The following is a 22,028-nucleotide window of genomic DNA, read 5'->3' as shown; positions in this document are numbered from 1 at the left end:
ACTTATGTCATGCAATAAAATGCAAATTATTTACTTAAAAATCATACAATGTGATTTTCTGGATTTTTGTTTTAGATTCCGTCTCTCACAGTTGAAGTGTACCTATGATAAAAATTACAGACCTCTACATGCTTTGTAAGTAGGAAAACCTGCAAAATCGACAGTGTATCAAATACTTGTTCTCCCCACTGTATATATATATATATATATATATATATATATATATATATATATATATATTTATCAGTGGGGAAAAAAGTATTTAGTCAGCCACCGATTGTGCAAGTTCTCCCACTTACAAAGATGAGAGAGGCCTGTAATTTTCATCATAGGTACACATCAACTATGACAGACATATTGAGGGGAAAAAATCCAGAAAATCACATTGTAGGATTTTTTATGAATTTATTTGCAAATTATGGTGGAAAATATGTATTTGGTCACCTACAAACAAGCAAGATTTCTGGCTCTCACAGACCTGTAACTTCTTCTTTAAGAGGCTCCTCTGTCCTCCACTCGTTACCTGTATTAATGGCACCTGTTTGAACTTGTTATCAGTATAAAAGACACCTGTCCACAACCTCAAACAGTCACACTCCAAACTCCACTATGGCCAAGACCAAAGATCTGTCAAAGGACACCAGAAACAAAATTGTAGACTTGCACCAGGCTGGGAAGACTGAATCTGCAATAGGTAAGCAGCTTGGTTTGAAGAAATCAACTGTGGGAGCAATTATTAGGAAATGGAAGACATACAAGACCACTGATAATCTCCCTCGATCTGGGGCTCCACGCAAGATCTCACTCCGTGGGGTCAAAATGATCACAAGAACGGTGAGCAAAAATCCCAGAACCACACGGGGGACCTAGTGAATGACCTGCAGAGAGCTGGGAACAAAGTAACAAAGCCTACCATCAGTAACACACTACCCTGCCAGGGACTCAAATCCTGCAGTGCCAGACGTGTCCCCCTGCTTAAGCCAGTACATGTCCAGGCCCGTCTGAAGTTTGCTAGAGTGCATTTGGATGATCCAGAAGAGGATTGGGAGAATGTCATATGGTCAGATGAAACCAAAATAGAACTTTTTGGTAAAAACTCAACTCGTCGTGTTTGGAGGACAAAGAATGCTGAGTTGCATCCAAAGAACACCATACCTACTGTGAAGTATGGGGGTGGAAACATCATGCTTTGGGGCTGTTCTTCTGCAAAGGTACCAGGACGACTGATCCGTGTAAAGGAAAGAATGAATGGGGCCATGTATCGTGAGATTTTGAGTGAAAACCTCCTTCCATCAGCAAGGGCATTGAAGATGAAACGAGGCTAGGTCTTTCAGCATGACAATGATCCCAAACACACCGCCCGGGCCACGAAGGAGTGGCTTCGTAAGAAGCATTTCAAGGTCCTGGAGTGGCCTAGCCAGTCTCCAGATCTCAACCCCATAGAAAATCTTTGGAGGGAGTTGAAAGTCCATGTTGCCCGGCGACAGCCCCAAAACATCACTGCTCTAGAGGAGATCTGCATGGAGGAATGGGCCAAAATACCACTAACAGTGTGTGAAAACCTTGTGAAGACTTACAGAAAACGTTTGACCTGTGTCATTGCCAACAAAGGGTATATAACAAAGTATTGAGAAACTTTTGTTTTGACCAAATACTTATTTTCCACCATAATTTGCAAATATATTCATTAAAAATCCTACAATGTGATTTACTGGATTTCTTTTTCTCATTTTGTCTGTCATAGTTGACGTGTACCTATGATGAAAATTACAGGCCTCTCTCATCTTTTTAAGTGGGAGAACTTGCACAATTGGTGGCTGACTAAATACTTTTTTTCCCCACTGTATATATATATATATACATATATATATATATATATATATATATATATATATATATATATATATATATATATATCATATACATACATATACATACATATACACATACATACATATAAATACATATGCATACATATATATATATATATATATATATATATATATATATATATATCTTTAAAAAATATATATTTCCCTTTATTGCTTTCCAACCCCACCACCCCTCCCCTAATTGGAGTAAACTAGTGAACAACAACGCTTAGGCCTCTACTTCCAGCTTATACTACATTTTATGGACACAGTCAATTTTACAATAATTATATTTTGTTTGTTTTTACTCCTGAACTTCCTCTACCCTCAACCTCTCCGATCATTTTCATGATGTCCATCCGGTTGGCTTCTATATGCCATATCTTTCTAACTGTGCTCTTTCACAAAAGCTATAACCTATATACTTATTTTGGACACAGTATGCTTTACATTAGTTATCTTGCTGTTATTAGTTGTTGTTAGTTGTTATTAGTCCCATCCTTCAGCTCCATTCAACACATCCCATCTATCTCTTAACACCATCCATATTGGTTGGAAACTGGACTGTGATGTTTCACAAAAGTTCTGAACCCTTCTATTCTCATTGTTTCTACAGATTGTAAATTGAAATTTTTTTTTTTTGCTGAAAGTATTATTATATTATTGATTGATTGACAATGACTTTTCAGATCACCCAGTAGTGCTCTCTGCAGGGTTAGCTCCAGGTTAATATGGGAAGGATATCATTGTTACTGTCAGATCAAAAAGGGCCACTCTCATTTAGTATGTGTCTATCATATGGAAACTTGTTGCTTTTATGATATTGGGAAACAAAAGCTGTAACTGAGCTTACACATACTTCCTTTGACAGTAGAACCATATACTGTACATTACCTCTGTGCAGGGGCGGCCTGTTCAATAGGGCGATATGGGCGACGCACTGCCAAACGGGAAAAGGAAGGGATATTTTTTTCTAATCAATTATATCACGGCAACAGTAGTTATCAGTGTTTTAATCTATACGTCTGATCTGCCACAGTGCCACACTGCCACTAAATGTCGAATCAGGCTAAAGTCGTGCTTCAAATGGCTCCCCCCCCTTTTGGGGCGATTTCAGTCAGGTTGAAAATCGCCCAGAAGTCTCTCATAGCCTCTAATGTAAAATCTATTTTTTTCAAATTTCAGAGCCTTCAATACAATCTCTATGGGTGTCTGAGGGCTTGCACTTACGCGCTTTCGTCATACGTAATGAACGTAACCATGAACGTAACTGAGAAAAGAGCGGATTGTGTCTTTGAAAGAAGTTCCTTTTTGTCGCGGAACAAATGAAGATAAATTGGCAACGAAACAATTAGGACCTCCCCAGACCAAATTTAATAATTCAACAGGTTTCTACTAAAGGCGGAAAGTCCTACACCCGAGGATTTTCCAAAAATTGGTACGAACGGAAAAATAACATTGCCACTCAACTTGATGAGGGATACAGGCTAGCTGTCCGCCGCCACAACGATGAGGTTAGTGTTGATAATCACAAGTTTACTGGAGAACTGAGACCAAGTAGAGACTTTGGACAGGGTGGATATGGTATAATAAAGGCAGTTTATTCAGAGGTAAAGATATCTGGAATCGCGTGCACGGACCCGTTCGTCAAACTCTTAGGGAGCTATAAATTAAGCCCCATTACTTACAATATCAGATAAGAGAAATTGCTGCAGCTACATATATTTTACATCCTGGCCCTACATAGTTCACTATTTGCATCACTTACCAAAATATTACATGTGGTCATATATGCTTGGAAAGTGGAGATGCCATAGAACGTCAAAAAAGTAAACATTGCTGGAGACACATTGCCGTTTTGGAGAAGACATCGCGTTTGCTAGCGAAGAGATTTGTTGTGGCAAATGAACTTGGGCTGGGAATTGCCAGGAACCTCACGATAAGATATATGCATCAGCATTGCGAGTCTCATGATTCTATACGTATTGCGATTCGATACTGTGATTTTATTGCGCACCATATGTCTGTTGCAGAGGGATCAGAAAGCCATGAGAACGAAGTTTTGATCAGTCATGGAAATAAAAGTGCTGAAAACAAATTGGCTCCCAATGTGAAAAGATTGAGAACAAGCTATGAAGGAACAATAATGGTGTTTTGGTGCAGGTACAGCCAACTAGCGCTTAAAATATTGCGATATTGTCAATACAGTATATCGTAAAGTATCACTATGTAACTCGATTTCTTTCACCCCAATCCCTCAAATTAACGGTAAATAACTGAATTGTTTGCCCCACATTTAGCTAAGATGATTAGCTAGCCAGCTAAAATGTTTTATTTAGTTAGCAGTCGCATCTACAATAGTTTACTGTCAATAACATGTCTCCAAAATGACGTGGTGTCTCCAATTGTGTTGACATTTTACAATTGCGATGCGCATCCATGAGTATCCACTTTCTGTAGCTCAGCTGGTAGAGCATGGCGCTTGTACGCCAAGGTAGTGGGTTCGATCCCGGGACCACCCATACACAAAAATGTATGCACGCATGACTGTAAGTCGCTTTGGATAAAAGCGTCTGCTAAATGGCATATTATTATTATTATTATTATTTCTGAAGAGAGCCCGAAACATTGTGTGCAGACATTTTATGCAATAAATGAAGTAGGTTGAATCTAGTAGTTCTGATCTTCTGATTGGTCCTGATGAGTTGGGCGAGGTCCCCTCAGGCTACTGTCACTGTTGCATTGGCTCTGAGTCGGGTTCTCTGTCTTCAAATGTTCAGCCTAAGAGGGGATTTTTGTGTGTGTGTGTGTGTGTGTGTGTGTTTAACAGTGATGATGTGTGTGTGTGTGTGTGTTTAACAGTGATGATGTGTGTGTGTGTGTTTGTGTGTGTGTGTGTGTGTGTCCTCAGAGCAAGAACTCGTGAGTTGGAAGAACTGAGAGGCCTATGGCGTGGGTGTTGTCCTTGGCCACCTGCTGACAAGGCTGACAAGATAGGACCCTTTTGTCCATTGTTATTGGATAGGAACAGAACTTATAACCAGCTCCTGACCTAAATAGATCTTAGCACAACATTTTACTCAACATATCATATTCCATATTCACTATAACAAATATATTTACTACGACATTAGCAAGAACCGCCACATCCTCAGCCGGCTAATCCAGTGTGTGAAGTTTTGCGGAGTGTTTGAGTTAGCTTTAGCAGGCAAAGATGAAACTGAGGGCTCCACCAACCCTGGTAAGCCAACACTTTTGAGATCAGTCAATAAATGCTTCTGGTATTGACTTATATGCTGCCCCTGTCTTCATGTTGTTGCTGGACATATCTTTTTTAAAATGTGTGTAGGTCACCTAAATCATCAGAAAAATTGCCCCCCCTGAGAATTTTTTCAGGAGCCGCCACTGCCTCTGTGACACAAAACCCATCTGTTCTTGACTCGTCCCACTGGGCACACACTGGTTGAATCAACGTTGTTTCCACGTCATTTTAATGAAATTATGTTGCACCAAAGTGGAATATATGTTGAATTAATGTCTGTGCCCAATGTTATTATTATTATTTGTATTATGTTTTTATATACCACTTAAGTGTGCAAAACGTAACTTCTGAGTCAACTGGTTCTCTGTTTCCAAGGGTCAATCTGATATGAGTTTTATGATGTTCTGTACTTACGCACTTTTGTGAAGATTAGATTATTATAATGAACACAATGTTCTCATAATGCACTTCTTAAATGAAACCCTTCATCAGAATAAGTGATTCTGTCAAAAGATAATATACCATCCTGCTTGAAAACAAAGTGAGAGAAACGCTAAATCATGAAAGTTCCAGTTATTTGAGAATGAATTACTCTATACATGATTTTATACATGATTTTGTATATACAGTGAGCTCCATAATTCATTGGACAGTGACCATTGTTTTGTTATTTTGGTTCTGTACTCTAGCACTTTGAGTTTGAAAGGATACAATGACAATGAGCGTGAAGTGCAGACTGTCAGCTTTAATTTGAGGGTATTTTCATACATATCGGATGAACCGTTTAGAAATGACAGCACCTTTTGTACATGGTCCCCCATTTTAAGGTACTACAAGTATTTGTTAAATTGGCTTCACAGATGTGTGTCGTTAGGCAGGTGTATTCATTTGTGTCGTTAGTGAATGCAGGAGAGCTGTTGATGAATAGTAATGATTCTAGACGTTGCTATTGCCTTTGGAGGTTGTTATTGGGGTGTGACAACATGAGGAAGACAGCAGTGTCGATGCAAATGAAGTTGGCCGTCATAAGGCTCAGAAATGAAAATCAATCATTCAGGAACATTGCAAAAACCCTGGCCATGCCCAAGTCAACAGTTTTGTTCATCATTAACAAGAAAAAAACAACCGGTGAACTCAATTATGTCAAAAGACCCGGTAGACAGAGGAAGACCACTGTAGTGGATGACCGGAGAATACTCTCTATGGTGAAGAAAAAACCCCTGATAACAGCCCAACAGATCAAAAACACTCTCCTGGATGCAGGTGTAGATGTGTCAAAGTCTACCATACGCAGAAGACTACACCAGCAGGACTACAGAGGGTACACTACAAGATGCAAACCACTGATAAGCCTGAAGAACAGAAAGGCAAGATTACAGTTTGCTAAAAAAGCACCTAAAAGAACCCCAAGAGTTCTGGAAAAAAATATTGTGGACAGATGAGACAAAGATTAACATGTACCAGAGTGATGGAAAGACAAAAGTGTGGAGAAAAAAGAAATGCCCATGATCCAAAGCATACCACCTCATCCATGAAACATGGTGGAGGGGGTGTTATGGCTTGGGCCTGTAGCTGCCAGTGGAACAGGCTCACTTGTCTTCATCGATGATGTGACTGCAGACAGAAGTAGAACAATGAATTCTGAAGTCTACAGAAATATTTTATCTGCTCAGATAAAACCAAATGCCTCCAAACTCATTGGACGGACACTTAATCACGCAACAAGACAATGACCCTAAACATACTGCTAGAGCAACAAAGGGGTTTTTGATGGCCAAAAAGTGGAAAAACCTTGACTGGCCGAGTCAATCACCAGATCTGAATCCAATTGAACATGCATTTTACATGCTGAAGAGGAGACTTAAGGCAATAAGTCCCCGAAACAAGCAGGAACTGAAGATGGCTGCAGTACAGGCCTGGCAGAGCATCACCAGGGAAGATACCCAGCATCTGGTGATGGCGATGCATCGCAGACTTCAAGCAGTCATTGCATGACAAAGGATATGCGACCAAATATTAACAATGATTACTTTATTCTACATTATGTTAAACTGTCCAATGATTTTTGATGCCCGAAAATGGGGGGACCATGTACAAAAGCTTCTATAATTCGTAAACGGTTCATCCGATATGTATGAAAATACCCTCAAATTAAAGCTGACAGTCTGCACTTCACCCTCATTGTCATTGTATCCTTTCAAACTCAAAGTGCTAGAGTACAGAACCAAAATAACAAAAGAATGGTCACTGTCCAGTGAATTATGGAGCTCACTGTATATATATATATATATATATATATATATATATATATATTCCAATCACATCTTAACAGTAAGTAAGAAACTAAAGTAAAGTTATTACAAATATGTAAATAGGTGGAATTGAAGATTAGGCCTACAACTTGTTTCTGTACTCTTGACAAGTTACATGGAAACAGCACGGGAACAGAAAGTAGAGTTACATCATTATATAAGACAAATAGGGATTCCCGCACGCGGTTGGCCAACCATGAACCATACACACCATTAATTCAGCGTAATTCATTCTCTCATTTTATCACACTGAGTTTATTTTCTCTCTCCATAACCCACACACCCCAGGAGATGCTACACACTATTATCCTTGATGTTACCCATATCATGACCAATATTACCCATCATGCCCCCAACATCTCATTCTGATAAATGTTTTACTGTAGCTGCTTTGACATTCTTTTGGAGACTACCTGGGTGATACATTGTATATAAATCACATCATCTTCAACTGCAAATGACATATTTATAATCCCTGTCAGAGGGAAAGGGTTAAACAATGTGCCGTCCAGTTTATTGGCTTTGCAGGGGTAACTCCTGGCTATCTTAATTCATTTAAAAACTGACAGCCTGGAGTGGATCCCTCCACGCTGTCATCTCTGGTATTTTTCTCTCCTTCTTTTGAGCTTCTGGGGATATATCCCCCTGAGCCATTAATTGAATGCTACACACAATGATAAAGGACGTGCATCCTATCAGCCTCTTGAACATTTGAATTAAAAAGAAAGACAAACAAACAAAAGCAAACAAAAACAAATACAAGGCTCAAGGATTCTGGCAGATAGACCAAAACCAATTGATGTAGCTTAATTTAATTCAGTGACTTTGATGTTCCCTTCGCTTCTCATCCAAGGTGAGTCTCAAATATACAGATAGAGTAAATAACAACGGGAAAACAACTAAGAGAACAGTGGTGGGCTTATTTGAGTTGCTTTCACATCTCATTATGTTTTAATGTGTAGTTTCTTAGGAACGGAACAATGTGTTACTCAGAGATTTCAGACATACAATATCATAAAAAACGTGTATAGAATTTCCTCCAGCAGGAGTCATTCACTGTTGATTCATTAACATACATTACCAAACATACAGAGGGATTCTTCTTATTTTTTTAAAGGAGCAACAATAATTTAAAAAAGCAAGGTTAGCTCATGGGTAAGTGCTGGGTCCCGTGTAGCTCAGTTGGTAGAGCATGGCATTTGCAACGCCAGGGTTGTGGGTTCGATTCCCAGGGGGGGCCCGTATGGAAAAAAATATGTATGCACTCACTAACTCTAAGTTGCTCTGGATAAGAGTGTCTGCTAAATGACAAAAATGTAATGGGTAGCTACCCAGCAAACCAACATTGTTTCTGTGAAAGTTCCCAGAACATTTGTTCGGTTGCGGCAAATGTTCTCTTGACACAAAAAACTGTTGTGCTGATGATTATAGAATGTTTTTATAAAACATTTGCCTGATGTTGCAAGAATGGTACTAGAACACAGTTAATCTGTTCTTTAAAGATTCCCAGAATGTTTCATTAGGTTGTGGGAACAGTCTGGTGAGAACATTGTGGGGACATCCCAAAACACAAAACTGTCCAGTTGTGAGGATGATCCTATAATGTTTCTTTTAGGTTGCAAAACACATTCACCTGATGTAACAAGAATGTTCCCAGAAAACATTTAGTCTGTTCTTTAAAGGTTACCAAAATGTTTATTTAGGTTGTGGGAATATTGTGGGGATATGACAAGAGATAGGTTCCCAGAACACTAAACTGTCCAGTTGTGCTGACATTCAGATAATGTTTGTAACAGGGTGCACAAAACATTCCTTTTATGTTTCAAGAATGTTGACAGAACAACCTTTCTGAGTTCTTTAACGGTTCCCAGAACATTTCATTAGGTTGTGGGGACAGTGTGGATACATTACAACAGATAGGTTCCCAAAACACAAAACAATGCTCAGTTGTGATTACATTTATACAATGTTTAAGATAGGTTGCACAGGACATTCCCTTAATGTTGCAAGAATATTGCAGTGATATTCACAAAGGTTGCACAGAACACTCCCTCGATGTTGCATAATGTTCCACAATTTCCAAATAAGTCTGGTTTTATGACATTCATAGCATATCTGTTAAGTTTAAACCCTAGAAAAATGTGACCGACCGGCTCAATTCGGTCTTATGTAGCAAAATTAGAAATTGTGTTTTTTTAGATTGGATAAAAGTAGAGACTCAGAGCTAGAAAAGGGTATATCATACACTACAGTTGAGGAACAATGGGAAAGTAATTCTGCTTTGAAACTTGTAACCTCACTTCTGAGAAAATGGCCCTTGAATGTTTTGGTACACCTACAGGAGAGCTCTTATTTGTCTACACCCATTCAGCATCGTTCACACCCTCTAAAGCCTTAGCCCACCCATCTCTTTAAGGATTCACATGTGAGGCCATGTACTAAACAATCAAAGATTTGAAGACTAAAGGCGGGTTTATACTACGGGTGCGTTTGTAAATTTAATCTGGAGTGCCAAAGTGTGCTCAAAATGCACTCTGGGTGTTCATAAACTCAGAGGGCATTGTCAGATTGTCCATTCGTAAATTCAGAGTGTTTCGCTCTCGGCGCATTCAGAGCGCACACTGGACGCTCTGGCCGAGGAGTAGGGTTGATCCGAGCGTTCTGACCTAACAACAGCAGTCAAGCACCCAAGCTAATTGGCTAACGTTGGCTAGCTTGCTAGCTACTTCCAGACACAAATGAGAGAACAGCTCACTGACCATTTTACTCGCCCTAGCAGAGCTGGTTAGGCAGATTGTATGTTATCCAGAGCGTTGGTGACTGCAACTGTGCTGCTGGCAACAATTTAATTATGCTTTTTTGCCAACGTTTACTGACACCGGCCATATTCAACGGGTGTTGAACGTTCGTAAATTTGTCAGTTATTCTGCGCTCTGGCACACTCAGATGAGAGTACTAAATCGGAGCAGATAGCCAGAGCGAATTTACCAGCTACGTCTATCGACAGTTGTCACAGTGACATCATGAACATTCTTTTGAAATGGTTACTTGCATAGTGGAGTCTTTTGTTTAGACATGTAGATAGTTTGCTTAACAATTAACCATCATCCCAACTCATAACATTACTACCCTGCATAAATCTGCAGGTAGCTAACCAACCAGGTTCAATGTTAGCTAGCTAACATTAGGCTATAACTAGCAATGTAAATGGCTCTAAGATACGAAAAATATAACTACACAGATCATACACGTAACGTTAGCTAGCGAGCCAATAGTACACTTTAACTTGAAATGAAAACGACTTTCTGACAAAATTAGAAACTTGTAATATCTGAAAATGTAGCTAGCTAGACTATCTTACCCATATACATGGATGGACGCTTTTCCCTCTCTGTCACGGATACCATGGTTGCCCTTACTTTGAAGATGTAATCCGGAGGCAGGGGTTTTATACAACAGCCTTCTGTGTGTTCTCTTTTCGACTCCGTCTGTATATTTGCTCTCAAATGCCAGAATCTTCTCCATCTCCTTAGCTATCACACTCTAATTCCACTGATTTCAAAACTCGGTCCTCCAGAAAGGGAAGAGCAACACTTATGCAGTTCCACTACGTGATATCTTTCAAAAAAGCCACATTAGAAAGGATTACCTACACATACTGACCAGCTCATCTTATAGACAGAAGCATGCTACATGGCAGACTAATCCAAACTCATCTCTCGGCATGTCCAGCCCACTCATTATCTCAGCCAATTATGGCTAGCGGGAAGGTTGCTGTCTTTTTCTGTGGCTAATCCAACTAGGCTCGCAATTTAACAATTGTATTTGTATTTACAGACGGCATACACGTTTGTTATTAAGGCACATGAAAGTTCACGTTCCAGAAGGCATTTCTGGCAAAAAACACATTTTGATCAAAATAAAACGTTTACGTTCAAATGGCTCTCCTGTGAAGTAGTGATGCGTGACATACGCCTAGTTTCCTGAAACAAGTCACAAATTGCATAATCAACCGCACAACTGGACAGTTTTGGGTTATGAAAAATATTGGCACAACCTAAAGAATGTTCTGGGGATTTTCACAGAACCAATTGTGTTATTACATTTCCTGTGTTACAGATGTTGTGCACAACATTTTACTGAATGTTCCAACATTCCAAGGATATTTCACCAAAAAAAAAAATTTATAATAATTTGTTAACTAGAACTAACTAGAACTTAATGGAAATCTTAGCTAATGTTCTGGGAATGTTCCGGGTTTGCTGGGTAACCACTTGATGTAATATAAAAGAGGCTGCAGCACTTTAAAGATGGCCCGGAACAACATTATGATACCCAAACCCTTTCATTGATCCAGTCTGGTACTTCCAGACAAAATGTCCCCAAATGTCCTCATGTTGTCGTCTGATATTGGCTCAGTGAGGATAGCCCTTCGAGTGTTCTACTGTCACAGCAAATGAAAGTATGGGAGCAACGATAAGTAATAAAAATGGTGAGGGAATTAAAACTTAATGTCGGTAAAGTGGAATGTAATTGTTGTATTAACATGTTGGCTAACCTGTTAAATTGAGTCCACATGAAGTGAATTTCAGTTCATCCACCTGTCCTTTCACATCCAATCATAATAGATTGCATTTTTTTCTGGTTCTCAGAGAGCTTTATAGTGCATGTAGGTGTGCCTTTCACTACGTAGCACTCACATGGGTTGCATATCTTTCTGCTGTTTAATTAAATAACTTTAGGGATGCTAAATTATCAAAAGACGACGTCTTTCTTGATTCTCTGTACCTCAGATAACTTTTTTTATTTTATTTTTATTTCACCTTTATTTAACCAGGTAAGCCAGTTGAGAACAAGTTCTCATTTACAACTGCGACCTGGCCAAGATAAAGCAAGCAGTGCGATAAAAACAACACAGAGTTACATATGGGGTAAAAAACATAAAGTCAAAAATACAACAGAAAATATATATACAGTGTGTGCAAATGTAGCAAGTTATGGAGGTAAGGCAATAAATAGGCTATAGTCCAAAATAATTACAATAGTATTAACACTGGAATGCTAGATGTGCAAGAGATTATGTGCAAATAGAGATACTGGGGTGCAAAAGAGCAAAATAAATAACAATATAGGGATGAGGTAGTTGGGTGGGCTAATTTCAGATGGGCTGTGTACAGGTGCAGTGATCGGTAAGGTGCTCTGACAACTGCCTCTTGTAAACATTTTCCCTGTGTAGTGATCTTATTGGGTGGTGTTGAGAATCCTTTTCCCTTTGGGCTGAAGAGAAAACAGACTAAAACAGATTAATAATTAAGAAATCCCCCCTATTCATGTTTGGAAAATGTTAATTTCCCCTGTAATGGAAACTTGGTTTGTACTTTTACCCTTGTCCACCTCTTTAATGTTGTATTTTATGACAGGAGAGTTATAGAACAATAATAAAGAGCACCTATGTTCATTATAAGCCTTTATGGAGTAAGCCAGCCATTGTGTGATGGCCTGAGAAAGACATTTATGACTTCATTGTTATATTGGCCCAGGGGTGATAGAGTTAGCCACAGTAAAGAGGACCTCACTAAGATGGAAACTATAGTGGCACAAACCTAGTGCCTCTGAAAGGATCCAGTGAAGCTCAAATTTAAAACAAGCAGGAACACAAAAGGCACCTCTCTCAAATGTGACCTCTGTATTCTCATCTCCTGTAGCAGAGGGGAATGAAGGTTATGAAAGATTCATGCAGGCTGTATATGCCACCCCATCAGCAGAGGAATATCAGAAGCCTCATTGACAAATGAAAAGGCACTTTTGGTATTCCCTCTCTACCTTAATCTCCCACGTTCGATCCATCCCCTGGCTGGCATCTTCTCCTCCATGTTTACCGCATTCAAACTGAACTGAAAGATCTTCCCATGTATTCTGGGCATTGGCCAGGGCCGGAGTCATGGGCGGGCCTTCCAGCAACAGTGTGTGAAAACCTTGTGAAGACTTACAGAAAACGTTTGACCTGTGTCATTGCCAACAAAGGGTATATAACAAAGTATTGAGAAACTTTTGTTATTGACCAAATACTTATTTTCCACCATAATTTGCAAATAAATTCATTAAAAATCCTACAATGTGATTTTCTGGATTTTTTTTTCTCAATTTGTCTGTCATGGTTGACGTGTACCTATGATGAAAATTACAGGCCTCTCTCATCTTTTTAAGTGGGAGAACTTGCACAATTGGTGGCTGACTAAATACTTTTTTTCCCCACTGTATATAACAACAGGTTAAATAAATGAAGTTAAGCATGATGGGGGAGAAAGGAGGAGAAGGAGAATGGGTGAGTTGATGAGCGAGGGACAGCGAATGATGCATAATTATGTCATCATGAATGAAGAACAGAGCGGGCCATTCTATTGTATTGATCTATTCTAATTATAATCTCAAAATGTTATGTACCCTCTATCAGTCCACCGAGTCCAAGCAGTCTTATCAGTCTACTCTGGCCTACTTGGAGTACATAGCTGGTGGGGAAGAAATGAATCATGATGGCACCTTTTGGATAGAACAAGCCGGTGAAAATGCTACGGGCTGATTATCAGTACAAAATGTCATCACTGCTCTCAGCAGGCCCTACATCTCAAGCAAAAAAACGAATCAGCTTTAGTTGTTTATGTGACATGGACATGCTCCAACTGATAATTGATTATTTTTGACTGCTGTCATATAGGCACTTATATTCATTATAATGCCATTATTGCTTTTGTGCAGATTTTCACTATTTATCAAGCACACTTGGCGCTTATAATGATGTTTAGGCTACTGATGTTTTCATCATTTGACCACGCATCTTGCTGACCGTGCGTGTTGGTGGTTGGGGTATTTATTTGTATTTTGTTGTTATAAAAAGAAGCTGTTACTGCGTTCCAACACCTATGCTTTCTGTTTCATAGTTGTAACAAAGGCACTCCACAAATAACATTGATTGAACACTTATTATGTTTTTTTACATACAGCTGTATATCCTACAGTAACATAAATCAATATTCTTTCTCATTCTAATGTTACCTAAGACCTTCATAAACCTAACAAAATTATTATTTTTGCAATAGCATAAATTAAATGTATTAAATACACTGTTAGAATGTTGCAGTCAGAATGACTGCTCATTAGCTTGAAGGGGGATCCCTCAAGGACCAGCGGTTATAGTGTAAAAAATAAAAGAAATGCTGCATGCACACATAGCAGGTCCTGTTAAAGAAACGTGCCCCCCCACATGGAATTCAAATGCTTGTCCAACTGATTCATCCTGGCACTGGCCCTGGCATTGGCAAACCATACACACTTACTAAATGGAATGTATGCATCACGGGTGGGAGGATGAGACAGAGAGAGAGCAGTGTGGGTAAACATCTGTGTTAGCAATTTCGGTCACATTTATGTCTTTATTATGGATCCCCATTAGCTGCTGCCAAGGCAGTTATATACAATATGCCGTCAGGCCACTACTCTATATGCCCTCAGGCCACTAACACATATCTACAACACAAAATCCATGTGTACGTCTGTGTATAGTGCGTATGTTATGTGTGTGTGTGTATGTATGCGTGTGTCTGTGCCTGTGTGTGTGTCTCTTCATAGTCCCCGTTGTTCCATAAGGTGTATTTTTTATCTTTTTTCTAAATCTGATTTTATTGCTTGCATGAGTTACTTGATGTGGAATAGAGTCCCATGTAGTCATGGCTCTATGTAGTACTGTGCGCCTCCCATAGTCTGTTGATAACAATGTTATGAAAGCGGAGGTGCGCTTTATTATGGACAGACCTCTCCCGATCTTAGTTACTGTTGCATCAATATTTTTTGACCATGACAGTTTACAATCCAGGGTTATTCCAAGCAGTTTAGTCTCCTCAACTTGCTAAATTTCCGCATCATTCATTACAAGATTTAGCTGAGGTTTAGAATTTAGTGAATGATTTGTCCCAAATACAATGCTTTTAGTTTTTTAAATATTTAGGAATAACTTATTTCTTGCCACCCATTCTGAAACTGACTGCAGCTCTTTGTTAAGTGTTGCTGTGATTTCACTTGCTGTGGTAGCTGATGTGTATAGTGTTGAGTCATCAGCATACATAGACACACAGGCTTTACTCAGAGCCAGTGGCAGGTCATTAGTAAAGATTGAAAAAAGTAAGGGGCAAAGACAGCTGCCCTGGGGGGATGCCTGACTCTACCTGGATTATGTTGGAGAGGCTTGCATTAAAGAACACCCTCTGTGTTCTGTTAGACAGGTAACTCTCGATCCATAATATAGCAGGGGATGTAAAGCCATAACACTCCTTTTTTTTCCAGCTACAGATTATGGTCGATGATGTCAAAAGCTGCATTGAAGTCTAACAAAACAGCTCCCAAAATCTTTTTATTATCAATTTCTCTCAACCAATCATCAGTCATTTGTGAATGTGCCGTACATGTTGAATGCCCTTCCCTATAAGCGTGCTGAAAATCTGTTGTTAATTTGTTTATTGTGAAATAGCATTGTATCTGTTCAAACACCTTTTTTTCAAATGTTTACTAAGGGTTGGTAACAGGCTGAATGGTCGGCTGTTTGAGCCAGTAAAGGGTACTTTGCTATTCTTGGGTAGCAGAATGACGTTTGCTTCCCCCCAGGCCAGAGGGCAAACACTTTCCTGTAGGCTTAGATTGAAGAGATGGCAAATAGGAGTGGCAATATCGTCTACTATCATCCTCAGTAATTTTCCATCCAAGTTGTCAGACCCAGGTGGCTTGTCATTGTTGATAGACAACAATAATGTTTTCACCTCTTCCACATTCACTTTATGGAATTCTAAATGTCAATGCTTGTCTTTGATAATTTGGTCATTATGCATGACTGTGTAGGTTCAGAATTTGTTGTTGGCATGTAATGCCTAAATTTGCTAATCTTGCCAATTAAAAAATAATTTTAGTAGTTGGCAATATGAGTGGATTTTGTGACGAATGAGTAATCTGATTCAATAAATGATGGAGCTGAGTTTGCCTTTTTGACCAACATTTCATTTAAGGTGCGCCAAAGCTTTTTATCATTCTTTGTATCATTAATTGTTGGTTCAATGTACAGTTTATTCTTCTTTTTGTTAAGTTTAGTCTCATCATTTCTCAATTTACAGTACGTTTGCCAATCGGCTGTGCAGCCAAACTTATTTGCCATTCCTTTTGCCTCATCCCTCTCAACCATACAGTTTTTCAATTCCTCATCAATCCATGGGATTTAACAGTTTTAACAGTCATTCTCTTAATGGGTGCATGCTTATGAGTAACTAGAATTAGAAATTTCATAAATGTGTTAAGTGCTGCGTCTGGTTACTCCTCATTACACACCTCAGATCAGCAAATATTAATTATATCTTCAACACAGGAATCACTACAAAACTTCTTGTATGACCTCTTATACACTATATTAAGCCCATCCTTCGGCAATTTGGTTTTCTTAGATATCAATAATACACTGCTCAAAAAAATAAAGGGAACACTTAAACAACACAATGTAACTCCAAGCCAATCGCACTTCTGTGAAATCAAACTGTCCACTTAGGAAGCAACACTGATTGACAATACATTTCACATGCTGTTGTGCAAATGGAATAGACAACAGGTGCAAATTATAGGCAATTAGCAAGACACCCCCAATAAAGGACTGGTTTTGCAGGTGGTGACCACAGACCACTTCTCAGTTCCTATGCTTCCTGGCTGATGTTTTGGTCACTTTTGAATGCTGGCGGTGCTTTCACTCTAGTGGTAGCATGAGACGGAGTCTACAACCCACACAAGTGGCTCAGGTAGTGTAGCTCATCCAGGATGGCACATCAATGCGAGCTGTGGCAAGAAGGTTTGCTGTGTCTGTCAGCGTAGTGTCCAGAGCATGGAGGCGCTACCAGGAGACAGGCCAGTACATCAGGAGACGTGGAGGAGGCCGTAGGAAGACAACAACCCAGCAGCAGGACTGCTACCTCCGCCTTTGTGCAAGAAGGAGCAGGAGGAGCACTGCCAGAGCCCTGCAAAATGACCTCCAGCAGGCCACAAATGTGCAGGTGTCTGCTCAAATGGTCAGAAACAGACTCCATGAGGGTGGTATGAGGGCCCGACGTCCACAGGTGGGGTTGTGCTTACAGCCCAACACCGTGCAGGACGTTTGGCATTTGCCAGAGAACACCAAGATTGGCAAATTCGCCACTGGCGCCCTGTGCTCTTCAGCAGATGAAAGCAGGTTCACACTGAGCACATGCGACAGACGTGACAGAGTCTGGAGACGCTCGTGGAGAACGTTCTGCTGCCTGCAACATCCTCCAGCATGACCGGTTTGGCGGTGGGTCAGTCATGGTGTGGGTGGCATTTCTTTGGGGGCCGCACAGCCCTCCATGTGCTCGCCAGAGGTAGCCTGACTGCCATTAGGTACCGAGATGAGATCCTCAGACCCCTGGTGAGAGCATATGCTAGTGCGGTTGGCCCTGGGTTCCTCCTAATGCAAGACAATGCTAGACATCATGTGGCTGGAGTGTGTCAGCAGTTCCTGCAAGAGGAAGGCATTGATGCTATGGACTGGCCCGCCCGTTCCCCAGACCTGAATCCAATTGAGCACATCTGGGACATCATGTCTCACTCCATCCACTAACGCCACGTTGCACCACAGAGTTGGTGGATGCTTTAGTCCAGGTCTGGGAGGAGATCCCTCAGGAGACCATCCGCCACCTCATCAGGAGCATGCCCAGGCATTGTAGGGAGGTCATACAGGCACGTGGAGGCCACACACACTACTGAGCCTCATTTTGACTTGTTTTAAGGACATTACATCAAAGTTGGATCAGCCTGTAGTGTGGTTTTCCACTTTAATTTTGAGGGTGACTCCAAATCCAGACCTCCATGGGTTGATAAGTTTGATTTCCATTGATAATTGTTGTGTGATTTTGTTGTCAGCACATTCAACTATGTAATTTATTTTTTGGAGCAGTGTATATTATGATCACTACTTCTGATGGATTTGGATACTGCTTTAGAGCAGATTTCTGCAGCATTAGTAAAGATGTGATCAATACATTTACATTTTAGTCATTTAGCAGACGCTCTTATCCAGAGCGACTTACAGTTAGTGCATACATTACATTATTATTAATTTTTTTCATACCCCCCGTGGGAATCGAACCCACAACCCTGGCGTTGCAAACGCCATGCTCTACAAACTGAGCTACATCCCCTGCCGGCCATTCCCTCCCCTACCCTAGACGACGCTGGGCCAATTACGCATCACCCCATGGGTCTCCCGGTCATGGCCGGCTACGACAGAGCCTGGATTTGAACCAGGATCTCTAGTGGCACGGCTAGCACTGCGATGCAGTGCCTTAGACCACTGCGCCACTCGGGAGAATACAATTCATGTGGATGATTTCATTCCTGTGCTGTTTGTAAATATCCTGGTAGGTTGACTGATAACCTGAACCAGGTTTTCGTTAGAAGGCAGCTTGATGAAAGCCAGTCAATATTTAGGTCACCAAGAAAATATACCTCTCTGTTGATATCACATACTGTACATTATCAAGCATTTCACACATACTATCCAGATACTGACTGTTAGCACTTGGTGGTCTATAGCAGCTTCCCACAAAAATGGGCTTTAGGTGAGGCAGGTGAACCTGTAGCCATATTACTTCAACAACATTTGACATGAGATCCTCTCTAAGCTTTACAGGAATATGACTTTGAACATAAACAGCAACACCTCCACCATTGGCGTTCCTGTCTCTTCTGAAGATATTGAAACCATGTATTGCTACCACTGTATCATTAAAGGTATTCTCTAAGTGAGTTTCAGAGATAGTCAGTATATGAATGTTATCTGTTACTAGCAAGTTATTGATTTCATTAACCTTGTTTCTTAGGCTACATATGTTTTTATTGCTTTACTGGGAGGCTTATCGGAGGTAGATATGACAGTGATATTTATGTTTGAGCTGCACACAGTAGACTTCCTATTAGGGAAAACCGCCTCAGTGCTAACAGTATAACTGACGTCCATAGGAACACGATTGCTGCATACAATAGCTGTAGGATTGACAGAGGCATTCAGAGTAGTTAGAGGTACATAAATTAGGTTACTTATATTATGAATGCTGTCACTGATGACTGAGCCCCATCTGTTTTGGTTGCAAGTTTTGCATGTTATTTTGGTATTAATTCGTGTCACATATCAGTTTGCAAACAATGTAAAAAACAAAAAAATCCTTGAGATAATAAAGCCGCATACAAACATGGTCTCTTTCTTGAGTAAGGCATCTCCAAAATGCAGGTGTTTCAGCCTAGCTCAGTGCTTTCTGTGGTGGCAGGGCAGCCAGCAAAAATACAGAGCATAGGCGTTGGTAATCTTCTCTAGTTGGGCCATAATGGGGACAGTACGGCACCGCAGAATCTACAGGGAGAGCTAGGAAGTTCAAGCCCCATTGGGTGCTGCCATAGATTTCAAGATTTTACTGCTAACCTACAAAGCATTACATGGGCTTGCTCCTACCTATCGCTCCGATTTGGTCCTGCCGTACATACCTACACGTACGCTACGGTCACAAGACGCAGGTCTCCTTATTGTCCCTAGAATTTCTAAGCAAACAGCTGGAGGCAGGGCTTCAGGCTATAGAGCTCCATTTTTATGGAATGGTCTGCCTATCCATGTGAGAGACGTAGATCGGTCTCGACCTTTAAGTCTTTACTGAAGACTCATCTCTTCAGTAGGTCCTATGATTGAGTGTAGTCTGGCCCAGCGGTGCGAAGGTGAACGGAAAGGCACTGGACTGACGAACCGCACTTGCTGTCTCTGCCTGGCCGGTTCCCATCTCTCCATTGGGATTCTCTGCCTCTGACACTATTACAGGGGCTGAGTCACTGGCTTAATGGTGCTTTCCATGCCGTTCTTAGGAGGGGTGCGTCACTTGAGTGGGTTGAGTCACTGACATGATCTTCCTGTCCGGTTTGTCGCCCCCTCGGGCTCGTGCAGTGGAGGAGATCTTCGTGGGTTATACTCAGCCTTGTCTCAGGGTAGTATGTTGGTGGTCTGTTGATATCCCTCTGGTGGTGTGGGGGCTGTGCTTTGGCAAAGTGGCTGGGGTTATATCCTGCCTGGTTGGCCCTGTCCGGGGCTATCGTCGGACGGGGCCAAAGTGTCTCCCGACCCCCCCTGTCTCCAGTATCTATGCTGCAATAGTCTATGTGCCGGGGGGCTAGGGTCAGTCTGTTATATCTGGTGTTATTCTCCTGTCTTATCCGGTGTCCTGTGTGAATTTAAGTATGCTCCCTCTAATTTCTCTCTCTCTCCCTCCCCTCCAGGAGGACCTGAGCCCTAGGACCATGCATCAGGACTACCTGGCCTGATGACACCTTGCTGTCCCCAGTCCACCTGGTTATGCTGCTGCTCCAGTTTTAACTCTTCTGCCTGTGGCTATGGAAACCTGACCAGTTCACCGGATGTGTACCTTGTCCCAGACCTGCTGTTTTCAACTCTCTCTCCCTACCGCACCTGCTATTTCAACCTCTAAATGCCCGGCTATGAAAAGCCAAGTGACATTTACTCCTGATGTACTGACCTGTTGCAACCTCTACAACATCTGTGATTATTATTTGACCCTACTGGTCATCTATGAACTTTTGAACATCTTGGAGAAAAATCTGGCCTTAATGGCCATGTATTGTTATAATCTCCACCCGGCACAGCCAGAAAGGGACTGGCCACCCCTCAGAGCCTGATTCCTCTCTAGGTTTCTTCCTAGGTTTCTGCCTTTCTAGGGAGTTTTTCCTAGCCACCGTGCTTCTACATCTGCATTGCTTGCTGTTTGGGGTTTTAGGTTGGGTTTCTGTATAGCACTTTGTGACATCTGCTGATGTAAAAAGGGCTTTATAAATAAATTGGATTGATTGATTTACATTACAAGTGCCCGTCCAAGAAAGCTGAAGGTCATTGGCCACAGATGAAATGACATAGCTTTGATTAGACTGATCATGTCAACATCATACTTTCACAATCTTAGCTGGTCATCATCATGAATCACGTCGTCAATCTACTGGCAAATCCTTTTCAATCCTTGTCATATGAAGAGAAATTATAGATAAAACGTATCGATACTCAAAGGCCATTGGACATAAACATTACACAACAACTTGGAATTCACAAATTCAACAATGAGTGGTTTGGAAGGAATCAATGGCTAACTGCAAGCTCGCAAAGCAATCACTATTTTGCTTGCCCTGCCTGTTATTCGGTGGAGAGGGTGTGTGGTCCATGTCTGGGTTTAAGGATTTAAAACATCTGTCTGAAAAGGTCTCTTTCCAAGCTTAAAAGGATAAACATTCACACGTAACACCATTGACCAGAAAAGTTTGAATACATTTGCCATGCTGTCAATCCAGCATGACTTCTGCCGCGTTCAGAACAACTGGAAACTCGGAACTGGGACATCTCAGACTTCAGTGCGTTCAAGACAACTGGGAACTCTGAGAAAAACAAACTCGGAATGGGAAAATACGTTTTGAATGGTCATTCAACTCGGACCTCTTTCTAGA

This window comes from Coregonus clupeaformis, unplaced genomic scaffold (genome assembly GCF_020615455.1).
Source record: "Coregonus clupeaformis isolate EN_2021a unplaced genomic scaffold, ASM2061545v1 scaf0583, whole genome shotgun sequence".
NCBI lineage: Eukaryota > Metazoa > Chordata > Actinopteri > Salmoniformes > Salmonidae > Coregonus > Coregonus clupeaformis.
Note: the sequence above shows the minus strand (reverse complement) of the source record.